We start from the raw sequence: 24,895 nt of genomic DNA on the forward strand, positions 1-24,895 counted from the left end.
CCTTTAAAAGGCTTACAATTCTTAGAGGCACTCCACTGTTTCCTTTGCCATTTAACTCTTATTACTCCTGTGCTATCTTTTTAGCCTCTATACCTGTTTCTGTAATATCTATTTTTTAAACTGACTTCCATTTGAATTTTCCTTTTCAAAAGTTCAGTTTTAAGTTTTTAAGAAACAATTTGTTGCAAGCAAACTGTTTTCCAACACATCTAAATTAAAAAAAATCTAATGTAAACCTGCTTCTTTATTAGAAATGCATAAAAACTGTACAACATTCTATTTTATAAAAATTGTATAATAACTTTATATAAACTTTCTAAAGTTTTCCAACTATGTAAAACCTACAATTTATCATAATTAATGTGTACAACTTTAGTTTACTTCTACTGTTTATTGCCTGTAAGCCCTGGATGTGGCTGAAAATGGTCTTTGAAGCAGTCCACCTACCTTGCTACCAAACTGTAAATACAAAAATAAATAATAAATACAAGAGTGATAGGTGCAGCACACCTGGCATGAAGGTAGTGCTATCAGTACAGCAAAACCATTTTCTAGTAACTGCATGTATGTGCACGTTTGAATCTTAGGGAGCATTCAAGATCATGCATTTTTTTCAGACTCCAAATGTTGAGCAATATTTATTTATTATTTATTTATTTATTTATTGCAGTTGGTTTACCAGGATAGTCCATTGGGCCATAAAGAACCCGTTTTCAATAGAGTCCTGGGGAGAAAAGCTCCAATACAAAATATACATTCAACATTTGACAGTGACAATCTAGGTACAGAGAGTTATTAATACTATGTAGGCAGAATAAAAATAAAACTAATCACATATAGAATACAGTCATAACAGTTAATACATTAAGAAGAAACCTACTGGTAATAGAATAAATGTAAACATTAATACAGATTAGCTAACAAACATAGTAGCTACGTAAAGTAGGATATGGTATTGAAGGAGATTAAGTAGTTAGTTATGTGGGGTGGGAACAAGAGCATTCCCACTGTGATGCTAGATGTAAGAAAAGAGACTTTTTGAAGGTAGAGTGGTTAGAGGTGGTGCGGATGAGTGGAGGTAGGGAGTTCCAGAGGCGAGCGAGGCTGAAGGAAAGAAGGTTTTTGCCTGGGGGATGAGTAGGTTTGTGCACTTCTAGTAGATTTTATTTGACCTTAGAACTCTGTTAGGTAGGTGCTTTTTAAAGGCAGAGGAAAGGGAGGGACAGAGGGAGGGGTTGAGAATAAGCTTATGGGCTAGAGTTAGTTGAGTGTAAGTTAGTTGATTGGTAAGTTCTAGCCATTTTAGTTTATGGAGGGCGAAACAGTGGTGAGTGGAGGACTTTTGGCAGGTGGCGAATTTTGCAATTTTGTTATAGCAGGAGGTAAGCTGTTTTTTTAACAAGGACTGAAGATTAGCTAGTAGTGGGGCGCCATAGAGAAGGGATGGGATAAGGAAGGAAGTAGAGAGAGTGATTTTAGTGGCAGATGTGAGGTACGTGCTCTGTCTATAAAGCATGCCAAGTTTTTGATGAGTTTTTTTGATGTTTATTTGCAGGTGGGAGTTAAATTTAAGTAGGTTGTCTATTTGGACCCAAAGTAGTTTGGTCTCTGATACTATTTCAAGAGGTAAGTTGTGTAGACTAGTAATTAAGAATGTACTCATGTCGGGAGGGATGACTTTAGAAGGAGTAAATAACATAAGTTTGGTCTTGGTAGCATTGAGAGCTAGATGATTACTTAGCATCCATTGCTCTGTGGAAGAAAAAGCATCTTGAGTAAGTTTTTGTAGTGTAGTGATAGAAGAGGCAGAACAAATGATAGTTGAATCATCCGCATATTGGATGATGCTAGAGAATGGAATTGATTTGTGGAAGTCGTTTATAAAAATATTGAAGAGAAGAGGACCCAGTATGGAGCCTTGTGGAACTCCTGTAGGGGTACTAAGGAAAGAGGAGGTAGCTTTTTTCCATTTTACAGCTTGATTTCTGTTAGATAGGTAACTAGAGAACCAGTTCAAAGAGGAGGAAGATAGGTGAAGTTTGGAGAGTTTAGTTAAGAGCAGGCTATGAGAGATAGTATCAAAGGCTTTGGAGAGGTCAAGAAGCAAGGTAGAAACAATTTGTCCAGAGTCACGGGCTTTATTTACAATTTCAAGGAAGGAGAGGAGGGCAGTCATGGTGCTATGATTAGGTCTGAAACCGTGCTGTGTGGGACTAATAAGATGGTTGTCTAGAAGGTGAGGAAGGAGTTGAAGTTGGACACATTTTTCTAGGAGTTTAGAAATGGGGGACAGGATGGCTATGGGACAGAAATTAGTAATGTTATTATTGTTACGACCTTTGTGTAGAGGTATAATGAAGACTTGTTTCCAGATTTGGGGAACTGTGTATTCTTGTAGGGAGCGGTTAATTAAGATGCTAATGGGGTAGGCAAGAGTTTCAGCAGCTATACTGAGAAAGTAAGAAGGGATATTGTCAGGAGCATTGGTACATGGTTTCAATTTCTGAAGGAGTTTCTTAATAGTAGATGTAGGTATGGGATTTAATGTGAAGAGGGTGCAGTCAGGAGGGGGGGAATTTTGGGGTGGTGGTGATGAGGATAGAGTTTGTGTAGAAGAGGGGGTAGAGGTGTTAGTCGGTGAGGAGTATGGTATAGAAGTAGAGAGAGTGGGGGTGGATGAGGGGGTATTGGATAGTAGAGAGGTGTTGAAGAATGAGGAGGTCAATTTGGAGATGGAGTCAATAAAGAAAGAATTAAATTGGGTGGCTAAATCATGTTCTGGAGCATTTGGGTCTGGGGTAGGAGTATCTGGTTTGCTGGGGTGGATGAGAGTAGAGATCCATTTCCAGAATTTTTGAGGGTTGTTTATATTTTGGTTTTGGAGTGTAGAGAAGTAGTTTTGACGATCAGAAGTAATCAGTTTCTTTACTTTATTTTGGAGCATTTTATATTCGTTAAGGAGTGGTGCTGTCTTATGTTTTTGGTAGCGTGCCCAGACTTTGTCTCTCTGTCTCATGATAGCAAGAGTAGTTTTGGAGAGCCATACGGCTGATTTAGTTTTTATTCTTTTTGTCCGTAAGGGAGCTTGGGAGTCTAGTAATTTTAAGAATGTTGAGTTGAAGTATGAGACTGCATTGTCAAGAGGTAGTGTTTTTAAACAATTCCAATTAATTGATTGTAATGAGTTTGAAAAGGTTATTGGGTCGAAGTTTTTTTGGTCATGGATTGTAATATAGTTATGGGTTCGTTGAAGGATAGTGGGAAGCCGGTGGGTATGTGGTCACCAAGTGGGTCGGGAAGAGTGCCGCTGTTGGTGAAATAGTGAGGATGGGAGACTAGAATCCAATCCAATATGCTCCCATTGGAGGGGTTTTTGGCAGGGTGAGTTACCGAAGTGATCAATTGTGAGAAATTGTAGAGGTTGATGTTAATGGGGTTTGTAGGCGACTGGATAAGGGCCCAGTTAATGTTTACATCTCCTAGGATTATGGTTTTGTTACTAATGTTACTGGATAGCCAGGAAAGGATAAGTTCAAGTGTGGAGATATTATCCCCTGGGGGGATGTAAAGGGAAGCTATGCAAATGTGTTCATAATTATTGATTTGTAGTAGGGTAAGGAGAAGTTCGGCGTTGTTAAAGTGTGGAATAGGTTTGTTGTATGGAGTAGCTACTAGGGAGGAAGAATATAGAAGGGCTACTCCTCCGCCTTTTATGTGAGGTCTGTCTTTTCTTATGATGGAGTAGTTAGGAGGAACAATACCACCTTAATGTAAGACAGACTGGAGTTTACTAGGCTAAAATGTGTAAGGAATTCATCTTGTATAAAGAAGCCGCTATGGGGCAGAAAATGCCTTAGCTAATATGCAGGAGCCCTGAAGAAAAAGATGCAGGCTACCCTTGAAATGCAGGCTACCCTTGATGAACCAGGTGATCAGCTTGACCATCATCTTCCTTACTAACACACACTGGATCCACCAAGAATGACGATCTTTAGTTCTTTATGTCATTTATTTGTTTTGGAATTGTGGCATCGATCTCATAGATAGTAAGGTACTGCTCAAGAAAATGTTTTTCTTACTTTGGGCATAAGTTAATCAGATAAAAAACACAGGCAAATCAGGTAAACATATCCAGCTATCATATAAAGATAGACAGACTGGATATACATTCCAACAAAACAGTAAATCAATGCCATAAAGCAATAGATCAAGAAGGGAAAATCTGGGATCAGCTTTTGCATGTCACTTTTCCCATTTGGGAACTACAATAGTATTTTATGAGCTGCTTCCACTTTGCACTTCTTTGCTGCAGCTACCAAAGGAGAACATAAGACTTAGCAAAATAATTCTAGGAAGAAGAAAACTTTCCTACCTGTAGTATAGCATAAGCATATGGCCCAAATGCAACAAAGATGTTTGTAGTGTAAAATACAAATTTGATATCACATAAATAAATCACTGCAAATTCAAGGAAAGCAATCTGGTAGTCTGACTGTGTAAAGTAAAGTTGTGTAAGTAAAACTTACCATAACAGTAGCTACTCGAATGATCACTGTTGCAGTAGCCTTACCTATATGGGTTATAGCCTGCCAAGGATATAACAGCCAGCCAGCTACCAAAGCTTCAGGGCACCCTCCACACACCCACACTGTCAGGCAACTTGAGCTAAACTGACTAAAAGACAAGTTTCAGTACAAAGCCCTTCAGAGCTTTCAAGCCAGCAGACAGAGAGGGGAGGCTGAGCCCTGAAATTACTATGATAGGAGCAACAAAAAAATATGTCCACACCCTGGCATAAAAACACACCAAAAAACAAGGGGGATAGAGGGTAAGAGCAGCTACTGCAGCAGTAATCATTTGAACACCTACTGTTAAAGCGGAAGAAGATGCAAAAGGTTGTGAAGTGACACCATTTTAATTTGGGCACTATTACAACAGGTTTAGGTAAGAAAGATACAGAATTAGTTTCCACTCTGAGAATTTTCTTTCCTTAGCATGTCTTTGAATAAAAAACACTTCCTCACTTGGGAAGGAGGAACTGATTCTATCAGTCCTTGGGACAACATGTGAGAAAGAAGTGGTGGAAACAAAACAGTCTCATCTGGAGGATGAGGAATGACTCTCTAGAAAGGAGGAATTTCCTCACACTGCCATCTGTAACCTTGATCAATGATTTTCAGAACCCATTTGTCAAAACTATGTGCTAAAGAAAAAAATGAAGATTCATTCTTTCTGGAAGGAAAAAGGGGCCATGGTGAGAGAGGTTCACAAGGTATTTTGAACAGTTGTTCAGGCTTGGACTGTCCTTCCTTGGTTTTTGGAGGTTTGTGACTTTGTTTTGGAAACTCGTTGCCATTTCTTCTTAAACATCTGTTTACCTGTATTTTGTTGAAATTGTTTAGTCTGTTTTTTTTTTTTTTTTTTTTTTTTGCCAAAAATGAATGAGAAGATAGAAAATCCCTTGGAAAATTTGGAAAGGGAGGGTGCCGAAAAGTCTTAGAGATTCCCTGTACCAGCTTTCCCCTTTCATCACACTTTTTGATCACTTCTGCAGCTGAGGGGCGAAACACTAAATCTCTATCCAAGGATGAATTTAAAATCTAATTTTTAACATCATCTGGGAGGTTCTGAGAATGCAGCCATGCAAACTCTTGTAAACAGTACCAGTGGCCACAGCCATGGAAGAAGAGTCATACACACACTGTAAACCTGTGCAACAGAAATAAATGTTATTTAAAGCAGGTTTTTCCTCACAAGAAGGAACTGCAGATAAAACATTTCACACACTTTCACAATTGATTAGAACAAGCTTTAAAATATGAGCCTGACAATTCAAAAATCTGAAAATTAAAGATGCAGTAATATAGACTTTTTTGCATGCTTATCAATACGTTTCCCATCCTTATCAGAAAGAGTAAGTCTGGAATTGATTAAGTGCTTAGCAGCAATGGGATCAGCTAAAGCTATAACTGCTAGGTCAGGTTTGGAAATAGTTTATAAAAATGTTGAGGAACGTTTTACATCCTATCTGCCTTTTAGGGGCAGCTGGCTGACTGTCATGAAAATCACAGGCAGTAACACATACATCCTCTAAAGCATACAGAACAGGATGAATGGGTGTAGATTCTGGAAAATCCTTCAATAACAAGTAACACTGTTTTCTGATTGACTGAGAAACCTCAGTGTTTTCCATCTGAAAACACTGGCACATTCTAGCAATAGTCTTAGGAAAACAGACACCCGCTCAGATTGAGAAACGGGCACTGAACTCTCATATGAGTCTGAATCAGAAATCTGAGGAAAAAATGTATCCATCTCTGCATCTTCCTGTTAAGATTCAGGGTTATGAATCTGTTCAGGAAAGGAGGAATCCCTTTTTTTACCAGAAGCTACTTTACAAGAAGGATCAAAAGCATGAATTAAACTCACAGCCAGACCAAGTAAACTACTTATATTCAAAAAATTTCAGGAGTAGCAGATACACATTTGGTATTTTGTTTCTTTTTGACAGGAAAACTGGGGCAACTGTGTTACTAATAGCAGCACCAGGTTCCCCAGGGAATGAGTGCAAGATTCTGACACAGCAGGGAAACTTCCTTTTTGCCTCTCACATGACCAACAAGTGTAGCCTTTCCTTGAACACTGTGGGGACCCCAACAGCTGCAGAGGACATGGCCAACCCCTGGTCCATGGTGGCTGTAAATGATACACCAGAGGGATCCAGGATAAAAGATGGGTGGTCTGAAGTAAAACAAATGGCCACAGCAGAGTCACCCAACTGCAGCTCTGGCAAACTGCTAACCTGCTGTGATGACAGAGATATATATATATATATTTTTTTTGTGGCTGGAAGAAGGACTGACCATGAGATCAGTAGCCTGTTCCATGGTCAAGCCAAAAATGCTGCCTCTTTCCTGGGAAGATAATCAGCGATTGCCAATAACCACTACAGTCTACAAAAGTTAACTTTTTTGAAAGAAAAACACAAAAAACTGCTCTTTAAAATACCACGCTTGCCCCACAAAAGTAAAATAAATACAATTTCTCCGGAAAAGAAACATGTTTTCAGTTATTTTGCTTTGCACCGCTGTTAAACTTACAGAAAAAACGAACACTTCATTTAAAAGAACATTACAGTCTTAAGACAGTCTGTTAAAATACAACACTCCTAGCTTTAAAATAACTTCCCTGTACAGGAAAGTAATAAAATATCAGCATAAATTAAGAATATGGAAGATTCCCTCCAAAGGGAACTTATCTGCTCAGCAAAGGAAAGCACAATCCAACCATCGATTCTGGAAAGCTTCAGAGGAGTGTACTCTTCAATAGCAGTAAAACTCTTGATTTCAAGCACAAATTTATCTTCTAGTCAGCTGAACTTGAGCTGCCTGACAGTTTGGGTGTGTGGAAGGTGCTCTGAAGCTTTGAAAGCTGGCTAGTTGTTTTATCCTCATCAGGATATTAGCCATATAGCTAAGGCTACTGCAGCATTGATTAATACGATAAACATCACGGACTTTCTTAACCCTTTGTCTGGTTACCAGTGAGTCTTTAGCAGTTGTTTCATTCAAGAAGGACATGCTGTTACCATGGATAGGGTTCTCTTTAAAGAATTACATTAGACATTCCTGATTGGTGAAAACACAGGCACATGGTATTCACTGACTGAACAGCATCAGCAGTAATTCAGGAAGTAAAGACAGATTGTTTTTGCCAATTAATGCATGAAGCCGATTATATAGCTTTCACCCATCACCAGTCTGGGATTTGTGAATGTTCTGTATCAGAAATCTAAGCTGATTTTGAATGAAAAGACTGTTAAGAAAATAACTGGCTTTTTATACTACAACAGTAAATGATGCTTCTTTATGGCTCACAGATTAAAGGCCATTTCTCTTCACTGACTTTGTTCTGACCACAAGAATTTTAATTCCTTTACACAAAAATGTGAATTTCCTCTGTGTGATGGCATAGTACGTGCGTATATGTTAAAATATATGTAATGTTATTTTAACTGGTCAACTCAAGAGTGAAAATTTGTGTTTTAATCACCTTCAAAGTTCTCATACATGACCATAGCTGTCCTTACTAAAGAACACAGAAGGATCACGCCGAATGAATGTTAGTTGCATTTCGTAAATAAGAGTGTTTTATAACTGATTCCTTCTTGTTACTAGATTAAAAGTTCTTAAAATGGTCTTGTGTAGATCCTTTGTACAGCCCACCCTGAATCTGGTTGTAACCCAGCATCTATCATTTCAGACATCCTGCCTGGCTTTTCCTTTCCATCAATTGCTTATCTTGCCTTCCCAGTGTCCTCTGTATTACTCTCATTCCATTTCTGTATGTCTGGTTCTTCAAGCTCTGCTTACCCTATCTTGGTACTTCATGTTGTTACCTCTCTCTGGGACTACTTGCAACCTATCTTTAACTCTCTGTGGTATCTGTTCTGGTATTATGTTACCTTGTCTATGGTACTTTGTGTTACCTTTCTATTACACCACACAATTCTCTTACCATACTCACGGAACTCCCTCGTTTCCTGCCTGTAATACTAATGAGACTGTACCTTATCTCTGGTACTGCAGCATTCAATATCTCTAGGGCCATATGACTGCATTACTCTGGTCCTGTTACTTTATTATATCCTGTCTCTGGTACGTGATACCAGGGGTTCCACTTCATATCTTCGAATTATCATTTCATCGAATTTCAAATCATCAAGACCAAATCGTCAAAAACTCATAACATCGAATCACAAATCATTGAAAACTATAAAGCAGCTAGAAATAACATCCCACAGAGTTTTTACTACATTTATACAAGGGGGCAAGCCCTCCTGCACCACCCATGTGGGGGGCTCCACCCCCCACACCCCCCGTACAGTAAATATACCAACTCCAAGGTCACACTACAGTGAGGGAAAAAGGTAATTTCCTACCCCACTGTAGTGCGACCTTAGAGTTGGTATATTTAATTTATGGGGGGTTGTGGGGGGCCCCCACATGGAGGGTGCAGGGGGGCTTGCCCCCCTGCATAAATGTAGTAAGCAGTATCTGGGATGTTATTTCTAGCTGCTTTATAGTTTTCAATGATTGAGATTCGATGTTATGAATTTTCAGCGATTTGAGTTTTCGATGATTTGGTCTCGATGATTTGAAATTCGATGAAATGATAATTCGATGATATGAAGTGGAACCGATACCAAGCCCTAGTACATTATGTTACTTTGTGCCTGGTATTTCATGCTACTGCTACTTCATTCCAGGTACTCTAATATATCATGTCTCTAATTCTGCATGATCCTGTTACCCTATTTCTCTTACTCAATAGTGCTCATATATGATGTTCTTTTTATTTTGTACTACATTCAGTCAAAAGCCTTTTTGATGAAATGGCAAAATATAGTGCATCTTCTAGGGAGTTTAGGGCAATTGTTTATATTAGGCCCCCAGTGTGATATGAGACAGCCATATAATGACAGAACTCCTACTTTTCAGAAATTAATGTTTGTGTGACTCATGTTGCTATTTAAAACATGAGACTAAAAAATGACTGAAATGTCCATCAGGGGGCTTATAATCTCTCAAAAGAACTGCATGGTTCTTAAAACTATATATTGCTGGGGGTAATGGGGGGCATCAGCCTCCTTTCAAGATGTCTGTGTGGTTATCTTTCACCAGCATTACATCAGTAGTGCCAGACATTAGAGTTTCATTTTTTAAATCTTCTTTTAAAAACTTTTGTTAAACCTTCTTAAACACTTAACTGACACCCACATTGGGATGTCAATCAAGTCAGGACTGTCTACACCTGTGCTAAGTCCAATGGTTTGTCCTAAAATAAACAATTGCCACGTTTTCAAGTAAATAGACCACAGGAGAGTAAAACAAGGCTGTAAACCAGTTGTAGAATAAAATCAGCTCAGCAGCAAATAACCACAAATTCTGACAAAAAGATGGACAATTGTAAAATCCAAGAGTAAATCGATTTATTGAGAAAATAGGCAAGCGCTTTCACCCAAAAAGGGCTTTATCAAGCCATATACAAAACAAACAAAAAAGGTGCACTTTTTAAATGCCTGAAAGTCTACATCACAATGACATCACTTCCCTTTGCAAATCTTAAAGGCATATAACAAAAACTAAAGGTACATATCTTAAATCATCAAGGAATAAGCTCATAAACAAGGTATTTTATATAAAATAATCATATTATATACACTTGTTGTTGTGTCTTTCAGCTTTTCCCGGTTAGGGGTCACCACAGCAGAACTCCGGATCGCTAATGATTGGCAGTAGATTTTTGCGTGCAGAGTTGCCAGCCCTGATGCACAACCTTCAACGAAGGTACGCCCATTCATGCATGTCTCCACACAGAAGATGCTCTAGCTGAGAATCGAACAGGACAACGTCTTACTGTGAGGCGACAGTGCTACCACAGCACCACCACCGCATAATCATATTATACACTAAAAAATATATTCCTCATATAAAGAACAAACTCAATGATAAAATCTAGAGATATATGTTAAAAAAGCTGTGCAGGTAAATATAGATTTGAATGTATATATCATACATAGAAAGTATATATCATACATAAAAAGTGTGTATTTGTGTCTAACAATGTCACATATTCCAATGCTGTACTATGCACAACACTAGAATTTGATCTTCAACCTTCTATTCTTTAATAAAGGTGTAATGGGGATCTTATCATTCAGGCCAGGTTTACGGTCCGCCCTCAACCTGATAATCCAATCTAACTCACATGTCTCTGTATAATTTCTAATATCCCCTCCTCTAGGGCTCGAGGCATTGATCTGTAGTACCTGAAACCTAAAACTATGTATATTTGATGTCTCCATCATATGCTTGGAGAGTGCATTATTGATGGTCCTAATGCGTATGTTATATACATGATTTCCTAATCCTCTCCCTAAGACGTCTGTCAGTCTTACCGACATAAAACGCCATACAAGATGTGCATTTCGCTAAGTAAACTAAATGTTCTGACTGGCAATCAGCTTTTACCCTAGGCAAAAAGCATTGACGTGTCACAAGATGTACAAATCGGGGTTCACTGTCTATATATTCACATAAATTACATCTGTGGCAGGGTTTCGTACCCCAACTGGAGGCCTCATCTGTATGGCTGATATAAGTTTTAGGATAACATAATATTCTGTGCAAATTCTTCCCATTCTTATAAGTAAACTTGAGCCTATCCCCTACTAACTCCTTTAAATCTTGGTCAACTGTAAGTACCCCCCAATTTTTAATAAAGATATCTGTAATATCACATATATCCTGTATGAAACTCAATATAGGGTTGACCTTGGATCTACATGAACCTTCCTGTGAGGTAACACCAACTGCTGCTTCTCTCCCATCATCTGAAGTATTTATACAGCTTCTTGAGCTCTCAGAGAAATACGGTGCAGCAGTTGTAGTCCTAAGTGAATTGACACATTCAACACCTGCATGCACTTTTTCTGCTTTGTATGATCTATTCAATAATCTATCTGTTAAACTCAATAACTCCTCTTTAAACCCCTCATGTGTGTGATTTAACCTTGACGCACACATGGCCTGTCCTCTGATGACATTCTGAAACACAAAGCTAGGATACATGTTATGTCTATGTAAAAGTGAATTCCTGAAACAGGACTTTCTATAGACTCCTGTATTTAAGGAACCATTACCCAACCTCTCAATATAAACACCTAAAAACTGAACCCGAGTTTCAGATTGCTCCATTGTGAACCTTAAATAGGGTGTCAAAGAATTAATCTGTTCAAAAAAACTTGACAGTTTAAAGGCAGTACCTGTCCACAGGAAAAAAATGTCATCCACAAAACGGGTGTAAAACATTACATGTTGATGGAAACCAGCTATAGAAAACAGTTTATTCTGTTCCCAATCAGCCACAACAATTTTTGTTCACTATTGATATCACTGAGGCATTATTTTTAAAATTAGTTTGTTGTCATCATTGCTTTAAAAAAATATTTTTTTAGCATTCTGCTGTATAATACACAGCACTCCAAAAAATTCCATAACCACTACCAGTGGATTTTACCTCATTAAACATTTGAATGACTGTTCTAAGTGTTTGCAGTTATTCACATAAACAATTTTGTACTCTCTCTCTCTCTCTCTCTCTCTCTCTCTCTATATATATATATATATATATATATATAGGGAGATGCACATTACATCCACTAAATGCAAAGATGGTTTAGTGGAACATGATAAAATGGCAGTATTTGACTTTACCTGAGTAGTAAACATGAGAAAGGACTTGGGTGATGACTTATGTCTCTGTGTTTAAGTGAAGGAGAGTGCCTTACAGACAGAGGTAAAGAAAAAAGGGAAGTGAGTGAAACAGGGCAACACAGATAATCAAATATTCTAACCAGCATAGGTATTGCACATTCTCATAAATGCACAGCAAGACAAATAGTTTAAAATCCAGTGTAGGTTTCTAACTGCAGTGCATATTTGCTTTAGACTGAAATGCTATAATGCCATCTATCTGTAGCTGTTTTAATCAAGTGGCTTAACTTTCTTGTGTATAATGAAGATTCTTTAAGGTTAGAAGAAATGTCCCACTTGGGTCACAAGAACCCCAGGACAGAAGGTGTAACCATCCATTACATATTTTTAAACTTGTTTTTTAAAGAAATTCCTTACATGTTTTACATGTTGCCAAGTATTCACCAGTAAGGGCAATGTTTAATGTCTAATTCACAGAGATGAAATGCCATAATTTATTAGCAAAGAGTGAGGCCATACTGGGAGAGGGTAAAAAGGAAAAGTGAGCCAGCAGAAAAGTGATTCCCCTCTGGAGAGAAAGCTACATATTTTGGGATAGATCATACTAGGTAGACCAAACCCGATACTTTTATCGTCAACCTTTAACACTGACATCTGGAAAGTCAAACAGAAGGAAGTTTTCTTTTCCATTTCAAACAGATTATAAATGAAACTCTTTAAAAAAAATCACACCTCTTCATTTCTAGTGGAGGTTAATTTCATTCATGCACTTGAAATGAACTTTGTAATGCAGAATATAAGCAAAGGAAATAGATCAGAAGTTCTTTGAGACGAGTAACTTGTTCAGCTTGACAGATATTGTTCCTTGTTTGCAATGAATAAGAATATCAGTTCAGACAAACATCTCAGAGGGGAGCAGAAACTACAAACGGTTTCATTTCTTTGATGCTTCAAGATGTTCTTATTAAATATATAACAGACTGACTGCCAGAACCAATGTGTCATTAAAATATTCAGAATAAAAACAAACACTAACTTTATTTAGTCAAGTTTCTCTACCCACATTTATTTTTCTTATCAAGGGTTATGCGTTTTTAATAACTCAAATTCTTCTCGTAGCTTTTAGATTTGTATTAGAATTCAAATAAAGAGTCTTTGTTCCTTGCCAGTAGGAGGTTTACAGATTTGTTCTGGAGTCAATAACATCAAAAGCATTGACTGTTGATCAAACTAAACTACTTTCATGTTTTATTTAATCTATGAACATAAAAATGCAATGTTGTGAAAATCTGCATTCTTTTTGTGTGTTTTACCAAATCACGTACATACATAAGTGAAAACTGCATTATTTTATGATATATTGAAACTGGTGAATAAACAAAAAAATTCCAGTTCTTTCACATTTTGTGTTTTTAATTATCTAAGGAAACTTAGTCTCGGTGTTTTAGTAGGGTGTTCAGTGCTTCTCTGATCCCATAGTCAGTCATCCTCATTGAACCATACTGTTTTGACAGATGCAGTTCCCATTAACCATTTGGACCAGAAGACACTGACAAGAATCTGCAAAGTCTGTGAAAAAGATAGTTTTATATATGTATACAGCCTAAGCCCAGAGGTGCAAATAATAATTTGTGGTAGTTTTAACAAAAGAGAAAAAGAAAATGTAGCAAACACGGTAGGATGTCTTTGTGTATCAAGCATTTGGGATCTCTCACAGTTTTTCTCTCAGAAATTGTGTTTCCTATACCAGTTTAACCATAAGTGGCATTAAAGTTTTAGTCCAAGGGTATGGAACTTTTTGGCAGCTTTGGGCACTATCCCTCATTTAACACATTATTCCTACTCAGTAAAATATGCTACACTGATGGTTATGATGCCTTTTCTAGTTGTTTCATGTTAGAAAAATTGGCATTTTTGGCTGTTTTACATTATTTTCTTATGCAAAGGTGCAAAGCAGACACATTTGTTGGAAACATTTCTGGTTCATGTGTGTGATGGGCTGTAGTAACCATCATAGTGCAGACAATGCTCAATTCTTAAACTAGCTTACTGCTTACTAGGTAGTTTTAAGAAGTAAAATTATCCAAGTAACTCTAGTTCACATTGGAGAATATGACATTAACAAAGAATGTTTTAAATGTGCAATAAAATAAAGCAATGGAAATTAACTAACTAACTAATTAACTAACTAAATAAAAAGCAAGAGAAAAAAGGTGCTAACTTTGATTTTGCTGCCATCTCAATGACGTGGATTCCTTAGACAGCATTGTACAGATTTCAAAACAAATACTTTTTCATCATTTTTAAACCATAATATGATATATGAGTCATATATCATATTATGGTTTAAAAATGATGAAAAAGTATTTGTTTTGAAATCTGTACAACTGCGGTGGTGGTACTGCGGTAGCCTTGTCGCCTCACAGTAAGACATTGTCCTGTTCGATTCTCAGCTAGAGCGTCTTCTGTGTGGAGACATGCGTGAATGGGCGTACCTTCATTGAAGGTTGTGCGTCTGGGCTGGCGACTCAGCACGTAAAAATCTACTGCCAATCATTAGCGGACCGGAGTTCCGCTGTGGCGACCCCTAACCGGTAAAAGCCGAACGACACAGCAACAAAAAATATGATATATGAGTCATCAAAGTAGCAGCACCTTTTGGCAACATAGCTAAGCAAAACTGCTGAGAAGGGCAGTCAGCTAGAGCGTTCAGGTAGCAGTGTTCCACAGAGATACTGACACCTATTGGCTAAAGGAAGTAGAGATCCTCAGACATGTTGCTATCTTTATGCCAAGGGCTGCAGTGTTGTTCAGGGTTATTGGTCATCTGAATTATGACTGCTTCATCGAAGCACATGTGCTTTGGATGGATGGGTCAGGTGGGTCAAAGTCAATCAACTTGTACATGGAATCAAAACCCTAGAAATACCTCCAGATGAGTTCCACTCCTAGCTGTTATCCTTACTGCAAGACATGAGGTTAAGTTATAGCTTTGTTCAACAGCAACCTCTCTGGTGCTGAAAGGCTATGATGAAAAGGTTGCCAAGGCCAAAAGCTAATATCCTTGCTCAGACATCTTGCCATTGAGATGCCAAGGACAACCATGATGCTGACAGGTTCCTTTAACTTGATGCTTGAGGCAGCAGTGTTGCACTGGTGCATTGCTGGCTATAGCTCTCATGGGGGAATACTGTGGAGTAGTTGTACCTCCTACATGCCTCAGGTAGTAGTTTGGTGTAAAGGGGTGCTTTCTCTGAGATCCCTCAAACAGCGTTGTTTCAGAGGATATATTCAGCTATATTCTGGTGCCACCTACAGATCTCAGACAGCACTCTTGCTGAGCTGTTTTGCAAAAAGGTGCTGCTACTTTGATGACTCATGCAACATAGTTTGGTTTAACATTTTTGAAAATATTTGTTTTGAAATCTGCACAATGCAATTTGGAACAAGGAAAGATACTTTGAGAAGCTGCGTGAAAATATGTTGTCAGCTACAAAGCTTAACTCTCAAATGCCCATGATTTTCAGAAATGTTACTGATTTCTTCTCATAATTGTTTACTATCTCTCATAAAACTGGAATTTTTTGAGGAAAGGTAGTGAACTGCAGTAAAAATGATGACAGTCCATTAAGTTACTGATGTATTCTCATGTTAATTTTAGTTCATGTTCTCATTCTGTCAGCTTTCTAAGCCAGTAATACTAATATTTAAAAATGGTGACTAATTTCAAGCCTTTATCCCTAATTACTTTCAGAGTTGTCCCTGATTCTGGAGATTAGAGGTTGAGAAATATTCTGCCACTCTTGCATAAGGTAAAGGCTAGCGCTGTATTGCATTGGTTACTGTTGTCATATCATAGATCTGGCATTCCATTCTGATCTTTCCTTCTTGTTATCTGGAAGTTACATGTTTCAGCCTTGTCTGCTTTGGTGTCTGTTGCATATACTGCTTTCTTTCAACTTTCAAAGATATGTTGTGTAGGCTGAACGACTACTATACACTGTCCTTGGATGTTGTTCCTTTTCTTTGACATTATTCCAATGACCTGAAGCATGAACAAAAGCAGTTCATATGTTCATAGGCTCATATCTACTTGCCAGGCTACTGATCTCAGCCAATAACTTCAATGCTCAAGAAGTACCAGTTTTCCCGGCGGATCAATGTTTTTGCTGAATTCTAGTATTACATTCCCATGGTAGGTTTTTAGCCCTTATATTTTACATATGAATAACCCAGAGGAAGGCAGCACAAGGATATGTTGGAACATTTATTTGTTGCCCCTGTCCATGATGATGGACATAAACTGGGGGTGAAACTGAATTTGTAGATCCCCATTCACAAGGGCCAGTTGTGCAATTTTAACGTGAATGTTTACAGATCAGAAGACTGTAGGCTTGACTCCTGCATGGCTTAGTTGACATATTTCTATGACTGGATGTTGGCATGATGGTTATAGTGTTTACCTCCCAAACATAAGGTACCCAGTTTCCTTCTTAGAATTGAGGGTTAGTATAATGATTAAGGTGCTTACCTCACAGATACAAGGTACAGGGTTTGATCCTCACCATGGAGGAAAATTGGCTGGTCTTAAAATGACCCACATTGGAAGCTAGCCTAGTACTTACTTATGAGCCTTATTAGTCCAAATTACATTTGAACAGAATAAAAGTAGTACTTCACTGTATGTGAAGTGGAAGATAGCTCCGTAGAATAGGGATTCTCTGTAATGCATATGTGTTGCATGCACATCGATCTAACATGTTTGGTTTATGTTGCAAAAGAGACTGAGATACCTTAAGCAGGTGTTCTTGCTACCATTGGACTTGTAAATGTGTAAAAGAGCTACTAGATACGGCCTGTAGAAGTTCTATGTGTGAGGCAGAGTCTGTGTCTTAGCAGCCTGTATGTTAATGTCAAGCATCACCAAGGGACAGAGCCCTACTGGTTAGGCCAATTTAGTTCTGTTGAATGACTATTTCATTTATCAAATTTACAAATGATTAAACAAAATAGGTACAAAATAAATGCCCAAACCATGTGCTGCATATTTCTACTTGTTTTATTCTTGCAGAAAAGAATGTGATTTAATGTAAATAAAAATAGCATTTTGACTCAGAATTATTATAAGGGTAGAATGCATTTTTGTACATATTATTTGTGTATTACATAAAAAAATGTAGAACCTCAATCCATCATAGTTTGTGATAAATGATTTGGCCTGCTACTGTTCTAGTTTTGCATCCTGGCACTTTCGCTTGTATCCATTATTTGCCTTTAACGGCCTCTTTCCCTTCAGTATCCATCTGTACAAGTGATCTAGTGGGAGGTACAATAAGTAAATAGAGGAAAAAGTTCATTTGGCGGCCTGGCAACTGGAACATAAAACAGATGAGGAAGATCTGAGAATGCAAGGAACTGATTTCATTCTTCATTCAGAAGATATGGGCTAAGTACATTAATGGTCACTTCTTGAAGAGGTTACAGGCTAGGCCTGAAAACTGACAGGATCATAATGCACAGCACATAAAGAACATATGCAGTGTTTAAGAGGGAAATGTAATGACTGCTTTTAGAAATACTATTCTGCAATAAATGCACCTTATTTTCTAAGTGCTGCTATAAGGCATGGTATTTGCCATCCTAGATCTCTGATGAAGGACTGAGCTATGCTGCCTAAGTAAGGATGGGTTGATGTGATTCTTGGACGATGCAGGAAGTTAAACTGGATGTCATATTTGTGCCTTGTCTTCAGAATGGAATTGCAGTCATCATATTCACTGTCAGCTACATCACCTAACTCTAACACTTTAAGTCTTGGAACAAAGGAAATCAACAAATGACAGCTTGTCACTTGCTCTAGACTGTACAGAATTAGCTAAGAAAAAGGCTTATAAACAGGAGTGCAATAGAGGATAAAAAGAAATAAAGGGTTGCTATCATTATTCAATAAATGCAGAATTCTGAAAAAGAAAATACACAATAATTGCAGATGTCAACTTATGCTCTTTAATGGAAAAAATAAACTAAAACAGTATGTAGATAGAAAAACCCTGATTGAGACAGAGAATGTTATAATGGCTCCCCACTTAAGCACCATGTTCAATAATAGCCTCGCATCAGGCTTTGTGCCCACTGAATGGCGCAAAGCAACAGTTATCCCACTCCATAAAGGGGGAGCCACCACTGATCCCGGGAACTATCAACCTATTAGCCTGATGAGCCTGGTCTACAAGGCCATGGAACTCATAAACAAAGACATTGGTTACCTCCAAACTCTGGATCCCACCCAGTTCGGGTTTGTGAAAGGCAGATCATGCATCCTGAACTTGATCGACTTCTTTGAGGCAGTCACCAAAGCCGTGGATGAGGGTAAGGTGGTTCACACAGCCTATCCTGACCTCGCCAAGGCTTTCGGCACCATCCCCCATTCTAGAATTATAGCTAAACTCACTAAACTAGGTATAAATCCCTACATCACAAGATGGGTTGCCAACTGGCTCACTGACAGAACCCACACTGTAAAAGTTGCAGACTCCAAATCTGACCTCAAAGCAGTGACAACTAGAGTATCACAGGGTTCCATCCTGGGACCTCTCCTGTTTGGTATCTACTTCTCTGAAGTACAGGCTAACACAGAAGGCCTCTGGCTAATGAAGTTCGCAGATGACTGCAAACTAGGAGCCATAGTTAAGTCCCCAAATGATGTGGGCATCCTACAGAAGGGCCTCACTGAGACAGATGCCTGGTGTCAGAGCCATGGCCTCAAGCTCAATGCCAAAAAGTGCAGTGTCATCCCCTTTGGCAAAAACTCTGTACCCATGAACTACCACATAGGCAGCAATCTACTTAACACCGAATGCATGATAAGAGACCTTGGGACCCAGGTGGACAGTAGTCTCTCCTTTGATAGTCACATTGCCACAGTAGTCTGGAAGTCCTTCTATGTGGCACACCTCATCATAAAAGGGTTCTTATCCAGGAAAAAAGAGGTCATTGTTCCTCTCTACTCATCACTCATTAGACCCATTATAGAGTACAATGCCCCTTTTGGAATGTACCTCACAAGACATCTGCAGCAGCTGGAAAGGCCACAGAAGTACCTCACAAAGAGGATTACTGGCCTCAAACAAATGCCCTACACTGACCGTCTCAAAAAACTCCAGCTTTACTCTGCAGCATATCGCCTACTCCGAGGTGATCTCTGCCTAACATATAAAGCTATGTCAAACCCAGAGCTGTTGGACATGCTACACATAAAGAAATCCCAATCCCTTCAAGCTACCCGCTCTAGGGACCTAAACCTTGTCACCACAATAAACAGGACAAGCTGGAGGGATAGATTCCTGTCCCAGAGACTTCCTATACTCTGAAACAAGCTACCCATCTATGTCAAGCAAATTTCTTCATTAGCACTCTTCAAAAAAAATCTTGATGAGTGGATGGGAAATAGGAAATACACCCTGGGGATCACTTCTGTGACTCTGATCGACAGTGGCACAGGAAAATAACTTTCTTGGGTGGCGTAAGCCATGGAACCTTCCTGGCCAGACTTACATAGGCCCTTGGGCTGATAGCCTTGTACCTACCTATGAACCTATGAACCTTTCAGAAATATTAAGTAGGTAGATGTGCTAGAAGTACTTATAACAAAAAATATAGAAATATGGGATTGAAGGAAGAGAAGGGAGTCTACTGCAAACACCCAAGTGCCAAGTGCTGATAGACAACTGTCTCACACCCAGGCAGTCAGATGTCTTGTCCCTTACACAGCCAGATACTCATGCTCAAACTTGACTACAAGTTTAGGTAAGGTGCATCAGCTGTGTAGAGAATGGAACTGCCATATCTCACTTGAGCAAGGAAGATACATTTCAGCATGGTAAGTCCAGCAGAGATGGAGTGGGAGTATAGATCAGGGTTTCAAGCTAGCAATTGTGATCTGGATTTATGTTTAGGGAGGATGACATTTAGGTTTAGGGAGTGGAAGGGGAGTTTAGGGTTAGAAAGTGATCATGGATTGTAGGGGAGGGAGTTTTAGGTTTAGGGAGTGTGAGTTGAGTCTTAGGGCTAGAAATAAATTGGGGACTTTAGGGAGTGGAGAGGGAGTTTTAGATTTAGCAGGAAGGGATTTTATGATTAGGGAGTGGAAGTAGATTTTTAGGATTAAAGAGTGATTGAGGATTTTATGTTTATGGACAGGAATGGAGTTTTAGGTTTAGGTAGTGATTTGGGAACTTTATGGTCAGGGTGGCAGGTGCTATGTTATGGTTATGGACTGGGTGAGTTATTTATGGTTCTGAAAGGTCTCTGCAGTTCAGTAAGGTCAGCTGATGGGAAGGATAGATAACTAACAAATATCAGGCCTGTAGGAGATAGGGCACTTGCCTTTTACAGCAAGTGGTAGTGAGAAAGTGTGTTACAATTTATTTTATTTATTTATTTATTTTCATTTGATAACCGGGAAGTGTCTGACTGGGTCAGAAGCCGATTTTCAGTGGAGACCCAGGGAGAAAAGCTCAAAGGATGATTACAATGATTTTTTACATTTGTACATATGACAATTAGTATGTTTAGAGTGCATAAGATAAAACAATAGAAGTTCAATTGCACGTTCCTAACATAGTATTTAAAAGCATGTTACAATGGTAGTACAATATGCAAATATACTATTCATACAGGAAAAAACAGAATGTGTGTGTGTGTGTGTGTTTGTGTGTGTGTGTGTGTGTGTGTGTGTGTGTGTGTGTGTGTGTGTGTGTGTGTGTGTGTGTGTGTGTGTGTGTGTGTGTGTATGTATATATATATATATATATATATATATATATATATATATATATATATATATATATATATATATATATATATATATACATACACACATATTTTTTTAGGATAAAATATCACAAATTGAGGGTAAGAAGGTTTAATTGCCAGGAAATATTGAGAATGGGTGGTGTAAATACGGAGAACAGGAGTAAAACCTTTGTTTGGTGAAGTATTCCTTTAGGGAATGTTTAAATGAATGTTTATCACTGACGGACAGAATATGCTGAGGTAGAGATTTCTACTGTTTGGCAATGATATGGGAGTACAAGGAGACATTGTGAGAGTTTTTTGCTTTATTAACCTTCAACAATACTTTATCAGCAGACCTACGAGATGTCAGGTTACTGTAGGGTTGGACAAGGTCAGATAGAACTGGGCAGTTGTAAGGTTTGTATAACACTGTATGGGGAGTTAGCAGCTGATTTAGAGCAAGAAAGTGAGGCAGCTCTAACCAGTTTAGGTGAAGTAGGGCAGTGCAATGGTGGGATCTTTGAGACTGATTAGTGCAGATGTGGTAATTTTGTTATAGCAAGATTCAAGACTATTTACGTCAGATTTGTGAAGATTGGAAAATATTTGTGAGCAGTAAAAAAGGGAAGGCAGTAGATGGGTTCTGGCTGTTGTGAGCCTGGCATGGCCAGTAAGGTATGTTTTTGCCCTATAGAGAGAACCCAGTTTGATATGAACCTTTTTAATTATTAATGCAAGGTGTTTGCCAAACTTAAGTTCACTATCAGTTGTGACACCAAGACATTTTGTATGTTCAATGGGTTCTATTTTTGTGCCATAGGAGGAGGAAATAGAGATAAGAGGTTGGTTGTTAGCTGTTGAGTTATTATAGAAGACCATAAGCTTGGTTTTATTGTGATTAATTATAAGTTGATGGACTGTTAGGTAGTTTTCAGTATTGCGGACAGCTGTCTGAGTTTTTACTTGGAGTTCCTTGATAGTGGGAAGCAGATTAGGGAAGCATTATCAGCATATTGTATGATTGATGCTGGATTTGCAGAGATGTTTAGGTTATTGGTAAAAATTGTAAATAAAAGTTGGCCAAGGATCGAACCTTGTGGGACTCCTGCATATATAGGGAGCTTGGGTGAGAGTTTATTGTCCCATAAAGTGGCTTGTTTCCGATCTGACAGGTAGCTATGAAACCACTTTAGGGCTTCAGAGCTGCAGTGGTAGAAAGCTAGTTTATTGAGAAGTATTTGATGAGATGCAGTGTCAAATGCTTTTGGCATATCTAGGAAGGTAGCAGAGACTAATTGGCTTTTGTTTTTGAGTTGATTTACAGTATTAGTAAAGCTAATTAGAGCTGTACTGGTGCTATGCCTAGGTCAAAAGCCATGTTGTGTATTAGATAATAGATTATTTGACAAGAAATGGTCTATGATTTGTTTGTGTATACATTTTTCTCAGATTTTGGAAAGTGGAGACAGAACGGCTATGAGTCTATAGTTGGATATATCAGTAGAAGGCCCACCTTTATGTAAGGGTATGATGTGAGATATTTTCCAGAGGAGTGGCACATACTGTTCAGAGATAGAATGGTTAATGAGAATATATATAGAGTAAGTGATGGAAGTAGCAGCTAGTTGTAGAAAGTCACCAGGTAGATGGTCTGCAGCTAATGTGTAAGGCTTTCATTTAGAAAGGAGATTTTTGACATAGCTTGTTTGGTTTGGTTTGCGATAAAGAAGGATCAAATTGTTGTTGAAAGTTTGAGGTATGGTAAGAGATGTGTAAGGGGTTCTGCTTAGTAGAGAGGTTATTGAGTTAATAAAGTGGAAGTTACATTGAGAGGCTATGCACTCATTTTGCTTGGTGGGAGTTGGTGCTGGGGTAGTGGGTTTTCCTGGGATGAGAAGGAGGTTAATTGTTTGCCAGAATCTTTTGGGGTTTTCTGGTGTTTTAGCTGAGTTGTTTGGAAGTAGTTTTTTTTGTCTTGTTTAATTAGTTTTTTAGATTAATTTCTAAGTTGTTGGTATGTGATAACATGTTGTGTACTTCTATTATTCTGAAAGAGAGACCATTTCTGTCCCTTTGTTTTAGTAGAAGAATTGTGTCTTTTGACAGCCATGGAAGCTGTTTGGATTTGGTAAGAATTTTTCTAATTGTAACTAGATCATTAAGTATTTGTAGGAAACCATTAGAGTTTTTGAAGGTGTCCAATCATACTGTCGAAGTAGAGTGTTAAATAAGATTGGAGAAAAGTGTTTTTATTGCGAATGTAGCAAAATGAAACTGGTGGGGGTTGAAAGTGAAATTGACAAAGAAGTGTACACTGATTGGGGTGGTGGGTGATAGTAAGATATGGAGTAGATGGGCTGTGGATAGTGAGATATAGTTATACTGGGAGGTGAAGATGAGGGGAGAAAGAAATAGGATGCTTATGAAAAGTAAGCAGGAGTGGAAACAATTGGATTGTTGAGCAAGTTAATTGCAGGGTTCTGATTTTCTGTTTGAGGGGATGTGTTTATGGATGGGAGGGGTTGCATAGCTATAAATTACAGGAGACTGGGGTGGGTAGGAATGGGGATAGGGTAGAGGAGTGGAATGAGCCTGAGTGTAGCGAGGAGGAACTGAGTGGGGCTTCCACTCAGGACTGGAAACAGTGCAGTGAGAAGCAATCAGTCACTCACAAAGAAAAACAAAAACAGCTATCAATAAAATTAAAAATAAATTCTAACAGAGAATAAAGCAAGAGAGAAAAGCAGAGTAATGGTCAAGGGAATGAGCATTAACCATCTAGAAACAGGTAAGTAGAGTGTACTAGGAGGAGTAAGAGATGGACAAAATATCAGAAAGAGTCAGTTGCAGAGAAAAAGGTAAAACACAGCACTAGAGGAGAGTAGGGAGGACTGACAAGGCAGCAAAAGTAATGGGTAAGAGAACCCATGGGATGTAGAAGAGGGAGGTAGGCAGGAAATATAAAGTATGTAAGCAGATAAAGGATAAGAAAAAAGAGTAAGTTGGGGAGAGGTAAATAGAGGGTGGGAGAACAGTTAAAGAGACGGCTGAGCAAAGAAGTGAGTGGGTAGATAACAGTTGGCTATGGACAGGGGTGCAAGGAGAAAGAGTACAAGAGTACAAAAGACCTTGGGCAAGCACAAATGGCAGACTAAAGTGGACTGTTGGCATTCTGTGCATACACCTCTCAACCTCTTATAGTGTGAAATCTGGACAAAGCCACAAATAATGGTGGAACAAAGGTCCCAAAATAGGAACACTTTTCAAGCATTGCTCAATACAAACTTAGAAAGTTCATAGACTAACATGTTTTTCATTAGCACACATTTTCTGAAGGATATGAATTCTGAAACTCAGATGTCTGCCTTTATTTTCGGACGATGACTTGCCAGTGATTTGCCAGAAAACCATATTTAATGAGAAACATGTCAAAAATATGAGGCAAAAATCTGGACAGTTGAAAGTATGAGAGCACATACTGTCTGCGTATTTGCATGGAATGGTACAGTAATCACCAGGGCTAAAAGTGCTATCAAAGGAACTGCCCCTGAAACACTTGTATAGAGAATTAGAAAGTCAGTTTTTCCCTAGATAGCTGCTTGTGAACCATTCTAGGCTTCCCTGTGCATCATACAGTTGCACACTGCTACCCATAGAGCAACTCAAATGCACACTTTTTCAGGCGTTGATAAAGGCACCTCCTCCCTAACCTCCATACTTTAGTTGAGTCTACTAGTCCTGCAGCAGATCCAGTTCCATCCTGCCATCTCCCCACTACTTATGACAGAACAAACCTGATATAATCCAGCCAGCCTGATGAA

Source organism: Protopterus annectens, chromosome 4.part1, assembly GCF_019279795.1.
Source record: "Protopterus annectens isolate FY-2018-M chromosome 4.part1, PAN1.0, whole genome shotgun sequence".
NCBI classification, from domain to species: Eukaryota; Metazoa; Chordata; order Ceratodontiformes; family Protopteridae; genus Protopterus; species Protopterus annectens.